At 43.9% G+C, this 17490-nt stretch overlaps 1 protein-coding gene across 1 annotated transcript in view; it reads right to left on the bottom strand.

Annotated features, from left to right (window-relative positions):
• The window catches only part of ADAM12 (ADAM metallopeptidase domain 12), a 377674-nt gene that overhangs the window by 272326 nt on the left and 87858 nt on the right, over positions 1-17490 (bottom strand). The window lies entirely within an intron of this gene.

Below are 17490 nucleotides of genomic sequence, written 5' to 3'. Positions count from 1 at the left end.
TGGCTTATGAGGTCTTGGGCCATCCTGGAAACCCCCTCCTCCCTTCTGGAATCAGCAGATTCTCTGGCTTAGGGATTCATGTTACGGAAATACAAAAGAGCTGCCACCTTGTTCTGGGAAGGTTTTCACTGTTTTACCAGAATAACAGATCCTAAGAGTTGGAAGTAACTTCGACAACTGGCTAACATCACCCCTAGCCAAAGGAATCCCCTTGGTAACATGCCAGACCAGTGGCTATCAGCCTGCTTGGTATGTGGAGGCAAATTCCTTATCCTGTCGATTACTTCTGACTTAATACATTCATCCATTCAAAGACACCTTATTTGTCACCTACTGTGTGCAAATACACTCTGTCAGATCCTCAATTATCATTGTTCATGCCTGCATGGAGCTTTGAATTGAGTGTAGGCATGAGTCACATGACCCATTATCTCTAAGACAGCTACTTGATACCTATAGTTAACAACAGAATCCTAATCTATGATTTCATCAGTATAGGGCACTTCATGTACTGAAACGCCTTCCACCAATACCGAGAGCTAATCTAGTCTGGCCCCATATAGGTCGCTTGGGACCTCTGTGCACTCCCTCCAAAGCACCTACTGTGTGCTCCTGTGTACCCAGCCCCCCTTACACTAACTCTTTGACTTAGATTATCTTGTATTTCCTTACTTCTGGACAGACTGGATCCCAAAGTGGACTCCTTGAGGGCAAGGATTTTTTGGTATCTCTGTGCCCCCAGCACAGGAGCACAACACTGACTTGCACACAGTAGGCTCCCAACAGCTATTCATTTAACTGAGCTGAGAATGAGTGATTGTGTGAAGAAGGTGGCATTGGGTCAGTAAGATAGGGCCTGTGTCTTAGTTAAACCCTGTATTACCCCAGGCCCCAATCAAGGGCTCTGGACTCAGCGGGTAGTTGAGAAGTATTTGCCCTTGTTGTTATTATACTTTGTATTTACATTATTTTAATCAATAGACAAGCAGGTACTGGGGATACAAAGATACAAAACCAATCCTTGCCTTTAATGAGTGCACCATGTACTCTGAAATACAGTATGTGCCGAGGTGAGGAAATCCAAGGCAAGTGAAGGCTGCATACAGAGCCCCCGGGAGGACTCACTAATGGCCTCCCCAGAAGTGTCATCACTCGAGCTAAGCCTCCAAAGGAGCCAAGGCGTTAAGAAGCAGAGGCAAAGAAGGGGCCAGTTCCGCTCTTGGGGAACAGTTCAGAAAACAGGTCGCAGGTGGGGGTTGGCTGGAATGCAGAATGTCCAAGGGGCATAATGTGAACTCCTCCTGGAACAGTTGGTGGGAACCAGATTATGAAGGTTTTTAGGCATCAGACTGAGGAATTTGCCTAATATTCTAGAGTGGCAGTATCAGACTTAAAGAGAAACAGAATGCTGTGGATTCCCTTCCAGCAACACATTGACTTAGAAAACCACGAATGAACCTTATCCATGTTGTCCCGTATTTTTATGTAGCGTATTAAACACTTCCCAATTGCTTTGTAATCTGGGTCAGGCTGCACTTAGGGGTTTTTTGGGGGAGGTGACCCCTTGGTTCTAGAGGTGCTAGGGTAGCATGGCTTTAAAGGATCGGCTAGATCATTTCTCATCTCCATCCTCCGTGGTCATACATACCTCAGTACCCCTTTTACACAGTAGCCTTCTGAAGGCTCTCTTCTTTGTAGGGTCTAGGACGTTACTCATTGTTTGTTCAGGTGAGCTAAAAAACTCGGCCTTGAATCTGGAAAACCTTCTTCAGCCCTTGGTCATTTACTGTCTATGTGACTTTGGGTAAGTTAGCTAACCTCTCTGGGCCTCTGTTCCCTCCACCATCATGCCTACTATGTGCCAAGTACTGTGTTAAGAATACAAAGACTAAATGAAAATCTTTGCCCTCTGGAACTTGAGAGTCTATCAGACTAGGTCACTTCTAAAGCCCCTTCCAACTCTGTTCTGTGATCCTAAGATCCTGGCTGGCTTGGCTGCCTCTTCCCCTTGTGTGGATAATGCCTGACACCCCACAGAAGCCACGGAAGGTTCAGCAGAGCCACCCCTCTGACTCAGAGGGGGCTGAGCAGGGCCAGCCTGCAGAATTCTCCTCTGAGAGAGAGTAGGGCAGGGAACAGGAGCTGTTCAGAGTTTTCACACTGTGCTACAGAACATTTTTATTGACTTTCTGAATAAAACTTTACCTACGACAATAAAGGAGGTAGAGAAAAATAGGAGCTGTCATGGCCAGCATGTAAAAACTACCCAGCATATAAAATGCTACAGCCCAAGCTACGTTACAGAACTGCCGTCTGTCATCGACTTTCTGACCCACAGCACCGAGGACCTGTTCGAAACGCAACTCTCCCCATGGGCCAGGGGAGTCCAGACACCAGAGCAGACTCTGGGTGAAGCAACAGTGGTCGTTCCTAACTGGGGGCAGGGGAGGACGCTGGTGGCTGGCCTTCCAAGAGAGCTCCTTTGGTTCTCTTAGCTCAGAGAGGAAGGGAATATGAGTATTACCAGCCTGATTTTATAGTGAAGAGACTTGGGGTCTGAGTGGTTCACAGAATGATAGATCTAGAGTCCAAGGATGCTAGAGGACATTTGTCCTATGCTGTCATATTTCAGAAAAGGAAACTGAGGCCCAGAGAGGTAACAGGATTTGCCTGAGGCCAATCACAGGAGCATAGATTCAAGGTTGGAAAAGACCCAGAGGCCACTTATTTGGGCCCCTTCATTTTACAGATGTGGAAACTGAGGCCAAGAAGAGTGAAGGGCTCACTCAAATTAAGAAAGGCCAAGTCAGAATTTGAACCCACATCCTGCAAATCAGAGATCCCAGGGGATTTCCACTGCACTGCCTTGTGGGAGTGGGAATGCCTTTGCTTGGAGACACAGCAGGGAAGCATCACAAGCAGGTCCACCTGAGCCCAAGTCCAGCTGAACATGAGCCTCCCTGACTGTTGAGAAGGCTGCACTACCCTGGGTCTAGTTTTCCAGCAAAGCTCATCAGAAACCTCAGGTGGCTTGTGAATTGTCCCCCATGGGTATTTTAAAAGTTATATCTGGGTAACCTTCTTATTCCTCACTACTAGAAAGGAAGCTCTGTGAGGGCAAGTCCCATGTCTTGTCTCAGTTTTGAATATCCCTTCCCACCCCCACAGTACTCTGCATACAGTGGGTACTTAATAAATGTTTTCTTCCCTAAAAAAGCAGATTATGTGGTAGTTATGTGTGTATATTACAGGAAGTACCCTAAACTTAAGCATTATGTATCAAGTGTTGTATTTTATAGGGGATTATGTAATGAATGTAGAAAAGGATTTCTTAAGCCACAATGGCTGACCTTCCTTCTTTCCTTTCTTCCTTCCTTCCTTCCTCCTTCCCTCCTTTTTCTTTCCATCCCTTCCTTCCTCCCTCCCTCCCTCTGTCATTTTCTCCCTCCCTCTCTTCCTTCCTCCTTCCCTCCTTCCTCCCCTTCCTTTTCTCTCTCCTTCCCTCCCTCCCTCCTTCCTTCTTTCCTTCCTTCCTTCCTTCCTTCCTTCCTTCCTTCCTTCCTTCCATATGCTATTCAATTCAGTAAGCATCTATTAAGCACCTGCTTATAGGGATAGAAAGACAGACTTCTCCTCTGTGTGGGGTCCTCAAAGAGCTATTACCCCACTGCTTATTTCTGGACAGCTACACGTATCTGCATAAACAGTACAGGAATTCCATTCAATAAAAGCTCATTAAAGCCCTATCGTATGCAGGGGCTTGGGCCCAAATTGCTGCTGCTGTTAGTGTATGTGAGCTCCCAGCAGACTGTAAGCTCTGTGAGGGCAGAAACGTTTTTGGTTTGTCATATTTTCAGGATGCCTAATACATAGTAGGTGCTTAATCAACTCTTAATGAACTAATCACCTACTTTCTATGACCAGAAAATAAATTTCTGAGTTAACGTCTTGCCAAAGGCAATAATAGTACAAGCAAATTCAGAAAATCAGACTAGCCCAGTTTTAATGCACAGTAGAAACTGAATATAAATTCACATTTGAAAAGCTGGTCTAGTTTTCTGCTAGAAGTCTCACGAAGAAAAAAAAATCTGTATTTGCCAGTGTCCAATTATTTAAAAGCCTTTGGGACTGCCCCCGAATACTCCAGCATCCTATATGGAAAACGAGAAACCTTACAGAGAGCAATGAGATCTGAACAACCAGAAAGGCTATTTCTGTCTCTGTTTTCCATTTAGAAAAACTGGACTCTTGGGGTACAGGATAAAAAGGAAAATACGGAGTAGAAGATTCCTGAAAGGCAAGTGGATCCCTGGTTTTTGACATTTTGATATTTGTATTTAGAAATCTCTGTCTCTTCGGGGTGACTGGACAGCTCCTTCTGACTTCTCGAATCTTGACCCCCAAAGTCAGGTGATCAGCTGACATTGCATGATGACTGATCACAGGTCACCATTTAACCCATGGTATTAACAAAGGAATCATCCTTTAAAATCAAATGAGAACAATCCTGGGTGTCTTTAATGGTTTCACTCTCCAGAAACAACACAGCACCTTTTCCAAAACATGGGACCAGCTCACTAGCTACTCTCCAAGCAGGCAAAAGTCACACGGAGATTACAGTGGGTTACACCAAAGTAAGTCCAAAGAGAAAAGGAATGCACCAACTGGAGCAATGGTAGGATGCGATCTTTCTATTTAGTCTGCTTTAGGCTTAGAGAATAAGCAAGATATAATACAGGCTTTTTCTCCTTTACCCAGGAAACTCAATAGCTTCCCATGAAGGTTTCTGATTCATTTCCCAATAAGAAGGAAACAAGCATTTATTAAATACCTTCTGTGTGCCACCCACTGTGCTAAGCACTTTACGAATATATCATTTGATTCTCCAAACAACTCTGAGAATCAGGTGCTATTATTATCCCCATTTTACAGTTGAGGAAACTGAGGCAAATAAAAGTTAAGTAACTTGCTTGGAGTCACATACCCAGGAAGTATCTGGGGTAGGATTTGAACACATGTCTCCCTGACTGCAGGCCTAACCCTGTCTGTTATACCAAACTACTTGAGAATAGAGACAATCTTGCTTTTGCCTTTGTGGTGATGTTGATGATGATGGTGATAATGGTGATGGTGATAGTGATGGTGATGGTGATGATGATGGTGGTGGTGGTGATGATAGTGGTGATGATGATGGATGATGGTGGTGGTGATCATGATGGTGGTGGTGCTGGTGATGATCCTGATGGTGGTGGTGATGATGATGATGATGATGATGATGGTGGTGGTGGTGGTGGTGGTAATGATGCTAGCTAGAACTTGTATCCTCATTGTCTTGTACAATGGCCTCTACGTAAGAGCTTTAATAAATACATGTGGATGAGTTTCGTTACTTGTCCCTACCCTGTGAGTATCTGTGTTTTTCTCTTGCTCAGATAACTTTGTTGGCTTCCCTACAAAAGGGATCCCATGGATATGATATAAGTGACTACCCCAAGCAGGCTGGATACTAAGACATTCAATACCAAGGCATCCCATGACCCAGGCAAAAGTCTGAGGACACAAGTCAAAAACCAGGTTCTAGCCTTTGCACTATTTTTTTCTTTTCCCACTGACAAGCCACAATAAGATTGCTGAATGTGCAACAATAAAAACAATAGAAGGAGTGATTACACAATCCTTCCTAATTAATGAAGCCTGAGTCTTCTTTACCCTGAGTCTGAGCTTCCTTTGGCTCCTGGGAAAGAGTAAATGCATCTATTTGCATTGTTTTAGGGCGTTTGTGAGAAGTCCCCTAAAGTTGAAAAAAACAAAGGCAAAAATAAAATCTAAAACTATACATCGCACTCACTTTTGAGTCCAAACCTAGGAGTGAATGTTTCTTCTTCGGAAACACTTTCTGATATTGTTTTGTTTTCAAGCTTTTCATCATGGTTTAGATCTGAAATGGATTTTAGAGACGGACCATTAAAAACAACTACCTCATTTTGCAGACAGAGAAACAGAGGCACACAGAGAGCAGGTGATTTCTTTAGGTCATACACCTAGTGTCTCAGATGGGATCTCAACCCAGGTCCTCCTGATTCCAAGTTAAGTGCTCATCCAGTACACCATATCGTCTTTGAGAAAAGAGGCAGGGATGGTAGATGAACTACTGACCCAGCACTGGGCACATTAATGCAATTCTGATTTTTTTCTAGTTGTGTAGATAGGTTTGTATTGATCCTGCCAGATTCCTCAGCCTGATTACACTCAAGACATCGATAAGATGACCGTCTGGGATCAAGGGGACAGTGGATGACTTTGCAATGGAGCAAACACATCGAGACCTCCTAACCTGTGGCCTTAGCATCAGACTCCTGGCCATACAGGGTGCTGATGGAATAAAATGTTACCAGTTTTGTTTTAATTGAAAGGAAAAAAATATGAGAAAAAGAAATGTGGTAGGACTTAGCCCCAAGCCCAATGTGCATACCTGTAGAAGTCATCTGCTCTCGCTCGATGCACTTGGGAATGTTTAACGTGGTTTTTGGTGTATGAGAAACTATTTTTATCATATTTGTCCCATGTTCTTGTATCACAGGGACTTTGATCGGAATGACTTTCAGAGTTAACACCATTTTATGAGTTGGGAGGTGGTGTTAAGAAGATCTATTGTCTATATTGTCTTTTCTGAACATGAGTCATCAACCTACAAATTACCAACAGAGCATGGCACACAATATATGCTGTTCTTTAAAGGTGTTCCCTGCTATCTTGGAAGTTAAGAACATTGCTTCCTCAGGGCAACAAGACAATGAACATTTTTTAGGAAGAAGGATTCATTGTATGTTTTTGTTCCTTGAGATGGTGTCATTTTCCAACTGAATGCCCAAAGACCTCAAAGAGGACTGCATGCATCATAAGTGAATAATCAATATGAATCCTAAAGCCTGACTTTAAATCTGCCCACTTCTAATGACATCTCTTTGGTGGTTGGTTGCTCTCCCTGCCCAAGCCACTGGTTATCAGCCTCAGGAGGATGTCCCAACTACTCCGTTATTTCTCCGTTTGAGCTCTTTAGCTGAAGGCCTTCCCCACTACCTCATTTGATCTCTCTGAGGGAGATATCAGAAATGAAGGGGTCCATCAGGAGTGGTTCAAAGTTAGGCAGCAGATCATGGGTGACTGGATTGGATGAGGGCAGTGGGAATGGAAAGGACTTTGGGAGAAGGAACAAGTAGGGACTGGACATTTGGTGGGACTAGCAAGTAGAAGATAGAAGGTTCCTCCATGAGGCTTACTTTTTATTTTGACATCCACAATCTGACATGTTCATCTCAACATTTTCCAAGTGGTCATGATGGCCAACCAGCAGAGAGATGTTCATTTCTGAGGAGGACCATTTCCTTGTCAAAGCTAATCCTGCTTCTTCTGGGCATGACTCAGGTCCTTTCCTGCTCCTCCAAGATCCTGCTCTCCCAAATCAGCTGCTAACTACTCCCTCCTTTTTTGCCTACAAAGAGACTTGGTTTCCCCTATCCTAAAAACTAAAATGGAAACAAAACTTCCCTCAACTTTCCTTGCACCTCAAGCTACTTTCCCTTCTCTCTTCTTCCTTGAAAGAAAAGCAAACTTCATCACCTTTCTCCTCAAACCTGCCAACTTCTCGAAGTATATTCACTCTGTGTGTTCTCTTGGATGACTTCTTCACCCTCTCCCTCTGGTCTCCAAGTCAGTTTGATTTCATCTCTACAGCCAACTGTCAAATTAGCAAGCATTTAAGTACTTTATCTGTGCCAGGCACTGAGATCAATGCTGGGGATACAAATCCAAGGTGTCCCAAAAGTCTTAGTGCAGTTTTAAGTTACTAAAACTGCACTAAGACTTTTGGGACAAGCTGTATTATAATGCTGATGCTGATAGTAGTAGTACTAATTCATAATAATAATGATACTTATATTCTAATAGTAAAGACAAGACAGAGGTGAGCTGAAAAGCCTGGGTGGGGTGAGGTACCCACATGGTGGTAAAATGCCGAGAATAAGAAACAGAGCTGGGAGAGTAACAAAGGCTAGCTAGACTGAGATCTTCCTCAAAATGAAGGTTCGTAGGAGAATTCACAAATGGGAGAAGAGGAGAGGAGAAGGGAGCTGAGACTTAGTGGCGATGTCCTGAAAGTCAGAAGTGCTGGCAGGACAGGTATTTATCTCACAATTTGGCCCCTTCTCCATTTTTTTTCCTCCTACCATAACACCAGGGTCTCACTCCTTGCACAATGGTCTCGTAAGCAGTTTCCCACCTCTAGACTCTTTCTCCAATGAATCTCCCTAAATACTGCCCTGATCACCACCCTCCCTTACTCAGACTCTTCAGTAACTCTTCATACCCCACTGAATGAAGTTGGAATTTCTTTCTTACTAAGGCTTACAATATCATGACTATATTTCCCACATCCTACACTGCTGCCATGCTGGTTTCCTCGCTGTTTTCTAAGTACGCCCCAATGTTTCCTGCCTCTGAAGGCAGAACAGATACTGCCCCTCCCTCAGTCTCTGCCAGTCCAACTTCCTTCCAGTCTTTATGATCAGCTAAAATGCTGCTGGCATAAGCAGGGTGATTTTGTTACTACCATGTTAAATCGAAAATACAATTTAAAAAGAACAAAGTAAGTATCAGAAGTTCATTGGAATGATTGGAATGTTCGTGTTTGTTTATAATGAAAAATCCCAAAAGATGATCCAAACAAAGCCTTCCCAGCTCACCAACCATCCGTCCACTCTCCATCCTCTAAATAAATGTAGCCTGTCCTCATAACACCTGGCTTGATTTGCATCCTCCCTGTTTGTGTATCAGTCTCCTCTCCCCAGGGAGGCCACAAACTCCTCGAGCTCAGGAATTGTTTCCTCAGTTTTCCTTGGTAGACTATTCAGGGGTTTCAGTAGTCTGGACTGATGGGAAATGGTAGTTTATTATTCAGCTCCACTTTGAGGAAATCATCTGCTTTCCTACGGTCACATTCCTGCTCACAGTTTAGGCCACAATTTACTGCTGAAAACCCTGCTCCCCGTACTGCATGGGATCACTTGGCTGGATGGGAATTAATAGGGATGAGGTAAAACTCACACACTTGGGTTCAAAAAATCAACTTCACAAGCACCAGATGGAGGAGGCAGGGGCTGACACAAGTTAAAAAAGAGGTTTTGGAGGATTTTAGTGGACCACAAGCTTAATGAGAATTAGTGGTATGATAGAGTAGCCAAGAAAAGCAAATGCAGTCTCAGAATGTGCTAAGGAAGCCTTGTGACCAGGGACCACAGAAGTGGTCAGGGAGCATAGCACAGTGCTCCCTATGGGGTGAGTGTTTAATAAACAATTGTTAAAGAATTGTTCTGGTTGGACCATGTGTAGAATAGAATATTCAGCTGTTTTTTCCCCATTTTAATAAAGGCATTCAAAAAACCCAAGGATTTAGAACTAAAGGGATGTTGAAGGCCATTGGTCTAGTCCAGTCCACTCATTTGACATGTTATCAGGTGACTCCAGAACCCACCTCTCTGGAGAACAGCCAGGATGGAAGAAGAAGGAAAGCCAGGCTGGGGAGGGGGGTTGAAGGGAAGACTTCACAGGTAACAGGCAAGAGAACAATCTGCAGTAGAAGGACCGTGCTGGCTGCCATCAGAAGAAAGAGATTAGATGTGTGCGTTAATATTGATTCTTTTTGATAAAGCTGTGTTTCTTCCTTTGCCCCACAGGGCAGGAGACATGCACGGAAGTTCTCAAGAGCTGAATTTAGGCTTGATACAAAGCAAACTTCCTAACCCGTGCTTTGCCCAGTGCTTGGCATATAACAGGCACTTAGTAAGCGTTTATTGCTGGATTTATTGTTTGATTAACACGTAAAGCCCTCCCATGGTGGAAGGAGCTGTCTTGGGAGGACCTGGGTTGCCTCTCACTGGAGGTTGTTGAGAAAAGGCTGGAGCTTGGGTGTGTTACAGAATCATCTCCAGGTATGGGCAGGGCTAGACAGTTCCTGGGATCTCTTGCATCTCCGAGATTCTAGATTCCTGATTCTGTGTGGCTCCACCTGTTGGCTTTCTCAAAAAATAAAATAAACAAAAAACCCAAAGAATATTGAATTTGGAGTCGGGGGTCCTGCATCTGCATCGCAGCTGATTGTGTGAGCTGGGCAAAGTTCCTTCAGCACCCCAGGCCTCAGTTTTTCCCCCTGTAGAATGACATAGTTGCATAAAACCACCTTGAAGGTCCTTCCAGCTCCCAGGCCAACATTACATGACAGCTGCCGGCTGAGTCCTCCAGAAGAAAATGGTCAGGCCCGCTGGCTTGGGTCTTCTGGGGAAAATTTCAGCATTGCCTTTTAATTGCAGCTTGGTTCTGGGAAGTCTCATTGGCTCTTTTCACATGGCTGTTTGTTTTCACTAGCTCCCCTGACAAAGATCTCATGCCAACGACCATAGACAAGTATGTCAATTTGTTAACAAATTTGACCAAGTCTTTTCTTTGGCAATGGTGGGGGGCTGCTCTCCTTGACACTATTCTCATGACTGCATCCTCCACAAATGGACTGAATCTTTTATTCCATGGTAGAAGGAGAGGAGCCCAGACAACCATCAAGAAAAGGCACAAATACAGAAGTTTCTATGCAGGACAGAACTTCTAAATACAAAGCAGGAAGGACTTTGGTGGGGGCGGGGTTCTGCCACACAACTGTTCCATGTTTGTCAAGGACTTTAGGGGTATAAGCAAGCTTTGATGCTTCAAAGAGGGGATCTCACTCTCTCCATGAATTCCACAGTGATTGTAGAGCATACCTCATCTATGCCTTCCACTCTGCACTGGGCAGCTGTGGCCTCTGGGCCTTTTGCTAAACCCTTGTGTGTCTTGGCCGCCACTGCAGACCTCACTGAGCAGCTTGGTGGCACAGGGGAGCCCTGAGGGGGGTGTTTGTGTCTCATGCCTCTTAGAGCTCCAGGCTGGGGATGCGATGCAAATCTGAGCTCATTCTTGCCCATAGACCTGTACAGATAGGAACTTACGTGCAGGATAAATGAGAGGCAAGTACAGGGTGGAGAGAGACCAGGCGATGCCTTGAGAAGCTTGAACTGGAAGTATCTGAGACCCCTCACTCTCACCCCCACTCAGCTCCTTGTGTCCAGGCAGATGTAGGATCTTCTCTCTGGCTCACTGTTGAGACAACTGAGGCTCCTGGAAACTGGTTGGTAAGGCTGCTGGATTTAGAAGGAGAGGAAGGACCCTCCCTGAGCCTCTGCATCCACATCCATAAAATGTGGCTAATATTCTGAATAGGCCGAGGCCTCTTCTAACACTGAGGCTATGAACGATCATCCCAAATGCCTCAATGATGTTAAATGCCAACTGCCATTTGTCAGCCAATTCAACTAGAGAATTGAGGACAAACCTGTTGTCAGAAAACCCCATCTGTCTCAAGGGGCTGGGTAGCAGAATGGCTAGAGAGCTCTACCCAGGGTCAAGAAGACTTGAGTTCAAACCTCACTTCAGCTACTTCCTAGCTGGGTGACCCTGGGCAAGAAACTTAACCTCTACTTGCCTCGTGGGGATAATAATGACACCTGCTTGTGAGAGAATATCTGTAAAGTGCTCTGTGGACCTTGAGATGCTTTGTAAATGCCAGCTATCACTATGCTTCTAAATTTAAAAAGTACTTCGTTTACATAGAGTCAGGCCATTCTGTATAACTCAAGGCCAAAAACACATAGGGTCGGTTTTCCCAAATAGTTCATAGAAAAGCCATTCAATTCTATTAGCAGGTGCCTTCCATGCAGAAGACACTGTAAAGATTTAAGGACAAAAATATTGGAAAGCTCCTAAGGAACTCCACAATCATCATCATAGTCAGTAAAATCTATATATTTGTGGCATTTACATTTTGGATTAGGGTTGTGTTTTAGAGCTGGGAAGGCTTTCACGCATCCTTTGTTACAGAGGTCCCTAACTTTGAATCATCAATTTGTTTTTTGTTTGTTAAAAATATTTTGATAAAAATATTGTAACATAATTGATTTCCTTTGTAATCCTATAGGTTTTGTTTTATGCATTTAAAGACATTATTCTGACAAGGGGTCCACAAGACTGTCAAAAGAATCCACGATACACAAAAAATTAATCAAATCTTCATCTCGTACAGATGGGGAAACCAAGGCACAGAGTGAGAGATCACTTGTCTGGTTCCCCAGGGGACAGAGCTGAGATGAGAATCAAGGCATGCCGATTCCCAGTCTGGGGTATTTCTGTTTTCTCTTTAAAATGTTTCCTCCATGACAACTGATACTTTTCCGAAAGTTTCAAAAGCTGTCTTCTAATTTCTAACACAATAAACAAACCACAATCCTTTTGCTCTGAGGGTATATTTGGGAGAGAAGCCAGCTCTGCTATCAGGACTTTCCTGAAACTGGTCTTGGGTCAGGCTCCATTCTGAGGAAATCGTAAACAACATCTCCTGGGGTAACTCCCAGGAGCCTTCGATGACACTGGGGTTTGTCAGGATGGATTGCCCCCAACCAATAAGCAAAAGGAAGCAAAAGAAGCACAAGAAAAGCTTCTCGATTTCCAGAGAAAGTTGAAAAGCTGGCCAAAAACACTCTGGGCTAAAACCAAACAGGGTGCACCACTGACGACTGACCTCAGATGTTCTCCGAAAGTTAATTGGACCCATAAATGACCAGGACCTCCTGAAATCACTGAAGATGCTTTATGTCATACATGGGCTCTTCCCCCGTGTTTCTCATTCGGAAGCATTATAAAAACTAAACTCATCCCTTTGTGCTGTCTCCTGCTATATCCTATATAAATGCATGAGATACTAGAGAAGAAAAAAGCACACAGATATTCTGGAGTCATATAATTTTATAGAGATGCAAAAGGAGGCATCTGGCCCAGTACTATCTCACCTGCTTCTTTTTTTTGGAGGGGATGCAGAGGTGGTAATAACACTGGATTATTTTAGGTGGCTAGGTGACTCAGTGAAGATAGAGGCAGGAAGACCTGAGTTCAAATCCTACCTCAGACACTTACTAGCTGTGTGACCCTAGGCAAGTCACTTAATCTGTCTGTCTCGATTTCTTCATCCATAAAATGAACGTAACAATGAGCACGTGCTTCACATGGTTTTTGGGAGAATCAAGTAAGAGAACATATTCCCAGTGCTTTGTGGATGTTAAAATGCTTTATAAAGGCTAGATATTTTTTCTCAAGAATTTGGTGTCTCCCACTCTTTCAGCTGTCCTAAGAAATCAACCAATTTCATGTTTGGGGTTATTTGTGTTGTTTTAATTGCAAGAATAAAGCCAAGTTTGTAATTTTTAAATAATATGCATTTTAAAAAGCTCTACAATTTTGCCATTTTAATTATCCAAGGGGGTCCTGTTAATTTCTTACATAAATAACAGAATTTCAACTTTTAGGGTACAGTTAGGAAGGGGTAGGGGAGGACAAGTGGAAAACCAACAGAAGAAACTCAAGAGAGGCTTCCAAACTGCTGCCTGCCGTGGGCGCAGCAGCAAGGCCCAGGTAGCCTTGGGGGTCAGGTGCACAGTTCATCATTGAACCTGTCCTCAAGTTTGGTTTCCCTGACAGAGCCTTGGAGAGTACAGAATCATCTCCATCCCACAGTGGAGTGTCTGAGGACTTCAGTGGAGCAAAGGATGGTGTTTGCCCAGATGATGACATGTAGATGAATGGGCAGTTTGCTGAGTTGGTCCATTGGCACATTTGTCTTGGCCAGTCACTGTGGATGGACAATGAGCTGGGCACAGAACTGAATGTTAGGAGGACAGAGAGCTGGATTAAATCTGGGACATTGCACACTATTTTCCATGCTCAACAAATGTTCCCTGACATAAAATGTGTCATCTTTTTAACACCAATATGCTCATGGCAACGCCATCTGGCTCTGACTCATGGACCACCACAACCTCAGAAGAATTTAAGTCACAGCTGACCCAAACGGCAATGAAGAGACACATGGAAGGTATAAGTGGGCAATGGGGCATCTCCAACCTTGCTTCATGTGCAAAAAATGACCCAGAAGATCTATCCAAGTGCAGGTGGGGCTGGAAAAGGACACAGGATAGTTCTGAAGCAAGACTAGGGTGGAGGGATGATTTAAGTCTTACTTGTTAGTCACAAAATGTTAAAATATGACAAGAAAGACTCCAGTATCTTTACTGTTCTCCTAACATTCAGTTCTGTGCCCAGCTTGCTGCCCATCCACAGTGACTGGCTAAGACAAATGTGCCAATGGACCAACTCAGCAAACTGCTCACTCATCTACATGTCATCATCTGGGCAAACACCATCCTTTGCTCCACTGAAGTCCTCAGACACTCCACTGTGGGATGGAGATGATTCTGTACTCTCCAAGGCTCTGTCAGGGAAACCAAACTTGAGGACAGGTTCAATGATGAACTGTGCACCTGACCCCCAAGGCCGCCTTTTGTTGAGTGTGAGTTGGACCAGATGGGTCCCTTCCAACTCTAAGCATCTGTGATTTTGACGATTCTGTCACCAGAATGGGAAGAAAATTGTAAAAAGTGTAAAGGAAAATATTTGGACTCAAATGTCAAACCCAGGCATTGCATCTAAACTATCACTAACTCCCTACAGAAATTCCTCCAGTCTAAAAGGATCATATATTGAGAAATGAAAAGGACAATTGAGATGATTTCATGCAGACCCCCTCCCCTGTCACTACCCAATTCACAGATAAGGCAACAGAAGCCCAGCAAGGTGGAAGGATTTGCTGGAGGCCCCAGGAAGCTTAAACCTGGGCTCTCTGCTTCTAAATCTGACCCTCCTTTTCCCTGCAACCTTGGTATCCTCTAGAATATGCATGTCCATACTGTGTTTTTGTGAGACAAAGTTTAAGAAAGGAATACTGCTGCCCTGGCATGGATTTAAGGAGAAATGAAGACACATAGCTAGTCACTGATCCCAAGGAGTGGCCAGTAACCAAGGTTGCAAGGAGGGATGAAAAGCCATTCTCCTATGAAACGCCCTTTGTTTGGATGTCTCTTTGGGGCTCAATATTCCAAATTTGGAGCCCTGGCATGTGCTCTTTCCAGAAGGTGATGAGGCTTTATTTTGAGCATCTTTCAGTCATGCACAAGGAGAAAAAAAAGATTTCTTCAAAACCATATGTCACCTTGACCTTTCTACAAGTCTATGGAACACAAATGACTTGGAGGAAGCAAGAAAACCCTCTAAGCTCCTAGGAATTTAAGTCTTAAGTAGGAAAGAAAATCTGGCAAATGACAGTTCATTTTCAAACTAAGGAAGCTTCAACAGAAGGAGCTGACCAGGGCTTTGCTGGCAAATGCCACCTTACAGCTCATGGCAATGAAAGGAAACACTTGAGATTGTCATGGTACCAAAGGATTGAGGACTAGAAGAGGCCTTTGAAATTTTCTAGTTTGGCCCATCACTTTATGGAGGACACTGAGGTCTAGAGAGGAGAACTGATGGCTCAAAGTCAAGGTGAGTAGCAAGGCAGAGATTTGAATCCACATCTTAGAGAATTCCAAATGCAGGTCTCTGCATTGCTCCACTCTGCCAGTCTTAGTTACTCTTCCCCAGCCCTCAGCACTTACTCTGATACTAAAATACCAAATCCCTGAATTTTAGAATGAGAGCAGCATGATCAAGCCATGGATGAACTAGGCTCCCCATTATGCCATCTCTGACAAGGAGCGTTCAGTTGCATGTTTAAGACCTCCGACGGGGAGGTAGGAGGGGAGGCACCCTCCTCAGGCAGCTCATAGCCCTCTGGGATGGCTCTCATTGTTAGCAAGCTCTTTCTGACATCAAGCCCAGGCTGGCCTGCTTCCAACCCTCAGTTGTCACTCCTGGCTCTGCCCCCCAAGCCCAAGCTGAACAAGGCAGATCCCACAGCCACACAAGAACCTTTCCAGGACCTGAAGACTGCTGTCTACTAAAACACAATTGGCTAATATATGGCTTCAATGGCTCAGCATGGCTTAGATGCTGATACACTTGCGGTCACACCAGCTCACCCCAAACTTTCCCCCAACACTCTGCCATAGTCTCGTGGTCATCCCAAAGAGGGATTGGCAGCCTCAGTCACCAGAGTCACATGCAAATGGGAATTGCAAGGCACATTCACACAACATTTTGCTTAAAACTGCAATGTCCAAGAGGGATGAAATTTCCCAATGAAGATTGTTATGCAGCAAGAACTAAGTTTACTCCTCATCATTTCTGGGTCAGGTCAGTCATGTGCTGGCTTTGAGGCCAAAGACTACCAGAAGGCCAGGAAAGCAGGGAGTAGATAATGCATGATGTCTAACACAAACCATGCATATCACAACAGACCATGGCCAAAGTGAATTTCTAAAAGTGAATTCCTAATTGTAAAGAGAGTTAATAGGAACAGTAGCCATCAATTTCATCAGTTAACCAACCACCATTTGTTAAGCAGCTCCTATGTGCCAGGGATGCAGACTCAAAGGAAGCAAGACTTGGGTTCAAGTCCCACTCTGACATTCACTCTTCCTGTGATGCTGGGCTAGCCATTAACATCCATGGTGCTCTGGACAGCTCTGTGAGACTGGTAGAGGGCATTTGCTCACTCTGGAGTTCCCAGGACTGCTGAATTCATAGCTCTAGTCCCTAAACCTATTCCAACATACCAGGCACTGTGCTAGGCACTAGCTAGCCAAAGACATTTTACTAATATCTAATCCTGTTGTTTTCACAGTGATATCTAAGATAATCTGAAGTCTTATCTTTGAAGTGGTTAGTGCCAGGAGAAAGCCCCAGCTATATGTGTTGGTTGAGAGCGAATGCTCATAATTAACCTCAGGAACGTGGAGCATGATTCCAAAAACTCGCAGCAGAATAATAGGACAACAAAGCTTAATGAAACAAGGGAAAGAAGCAATTATAAAGTAGAAAATTTTGATTACACCATATCAAAAGACTTTGTGTGAACAGAATTAATGCAATTAGGATAATAAGGGAAGCAAGTCACCTGGGGGGAAAATCTTTGTGTCATATATCTCTGATAAGAGTCTCAGATCCAAGATATAGAGACAATTAACCAAAGTATAAAAGACTATGTGCCATTCCCCAAGAGATATGTGGGCAAAGGTTATGTATAATGTGTAAATTAATCAAAACTATTCACAGCTGCATGAAAGAAAGCTCCAGATTGCTGATAATAAGAGAAATGTACATGAAAACAATCCTGAGGTGTCAACTCAGGTTCAGCAAATTGACAACAGTGACAAAAGATGAACAGAGTTGATGTTGGAGGAGCTGGGGAAAGACAGGGTCATGAAGTATTTTGGGTGGAACTGTGAATTGGTGCAACAGTTCTGGAAGCAATCTGTAATAATGCAAAAAAAATCGGACTCATAAGTGTGTACTCTTTAGGCAATTAGCCCTAGAAGATCAATGGCCAAAAGAAAGGTCCCATAGTTGCCCAAATATTTATAG

Source organism: Trichosurus vulpecula, chromosome 8 (assembly GCF_011100635.1).
Source record: "Trichosurus vulpecula isolate mTriVul1 chromosome 8, mTriVul1.pri, whole genome shotgun sequence".
Lineage (NCBI taxonomy): Eukaryota > Metazoa > Chordata > Mammalia > Diprotodontia > Phalangeridae > Trichosurus > Trichosurus vulpecula.
Note: the sequence above shows the minus strand (reverse complement) of the source record. Positions and strands in the feature narration are given on the sequence as shown.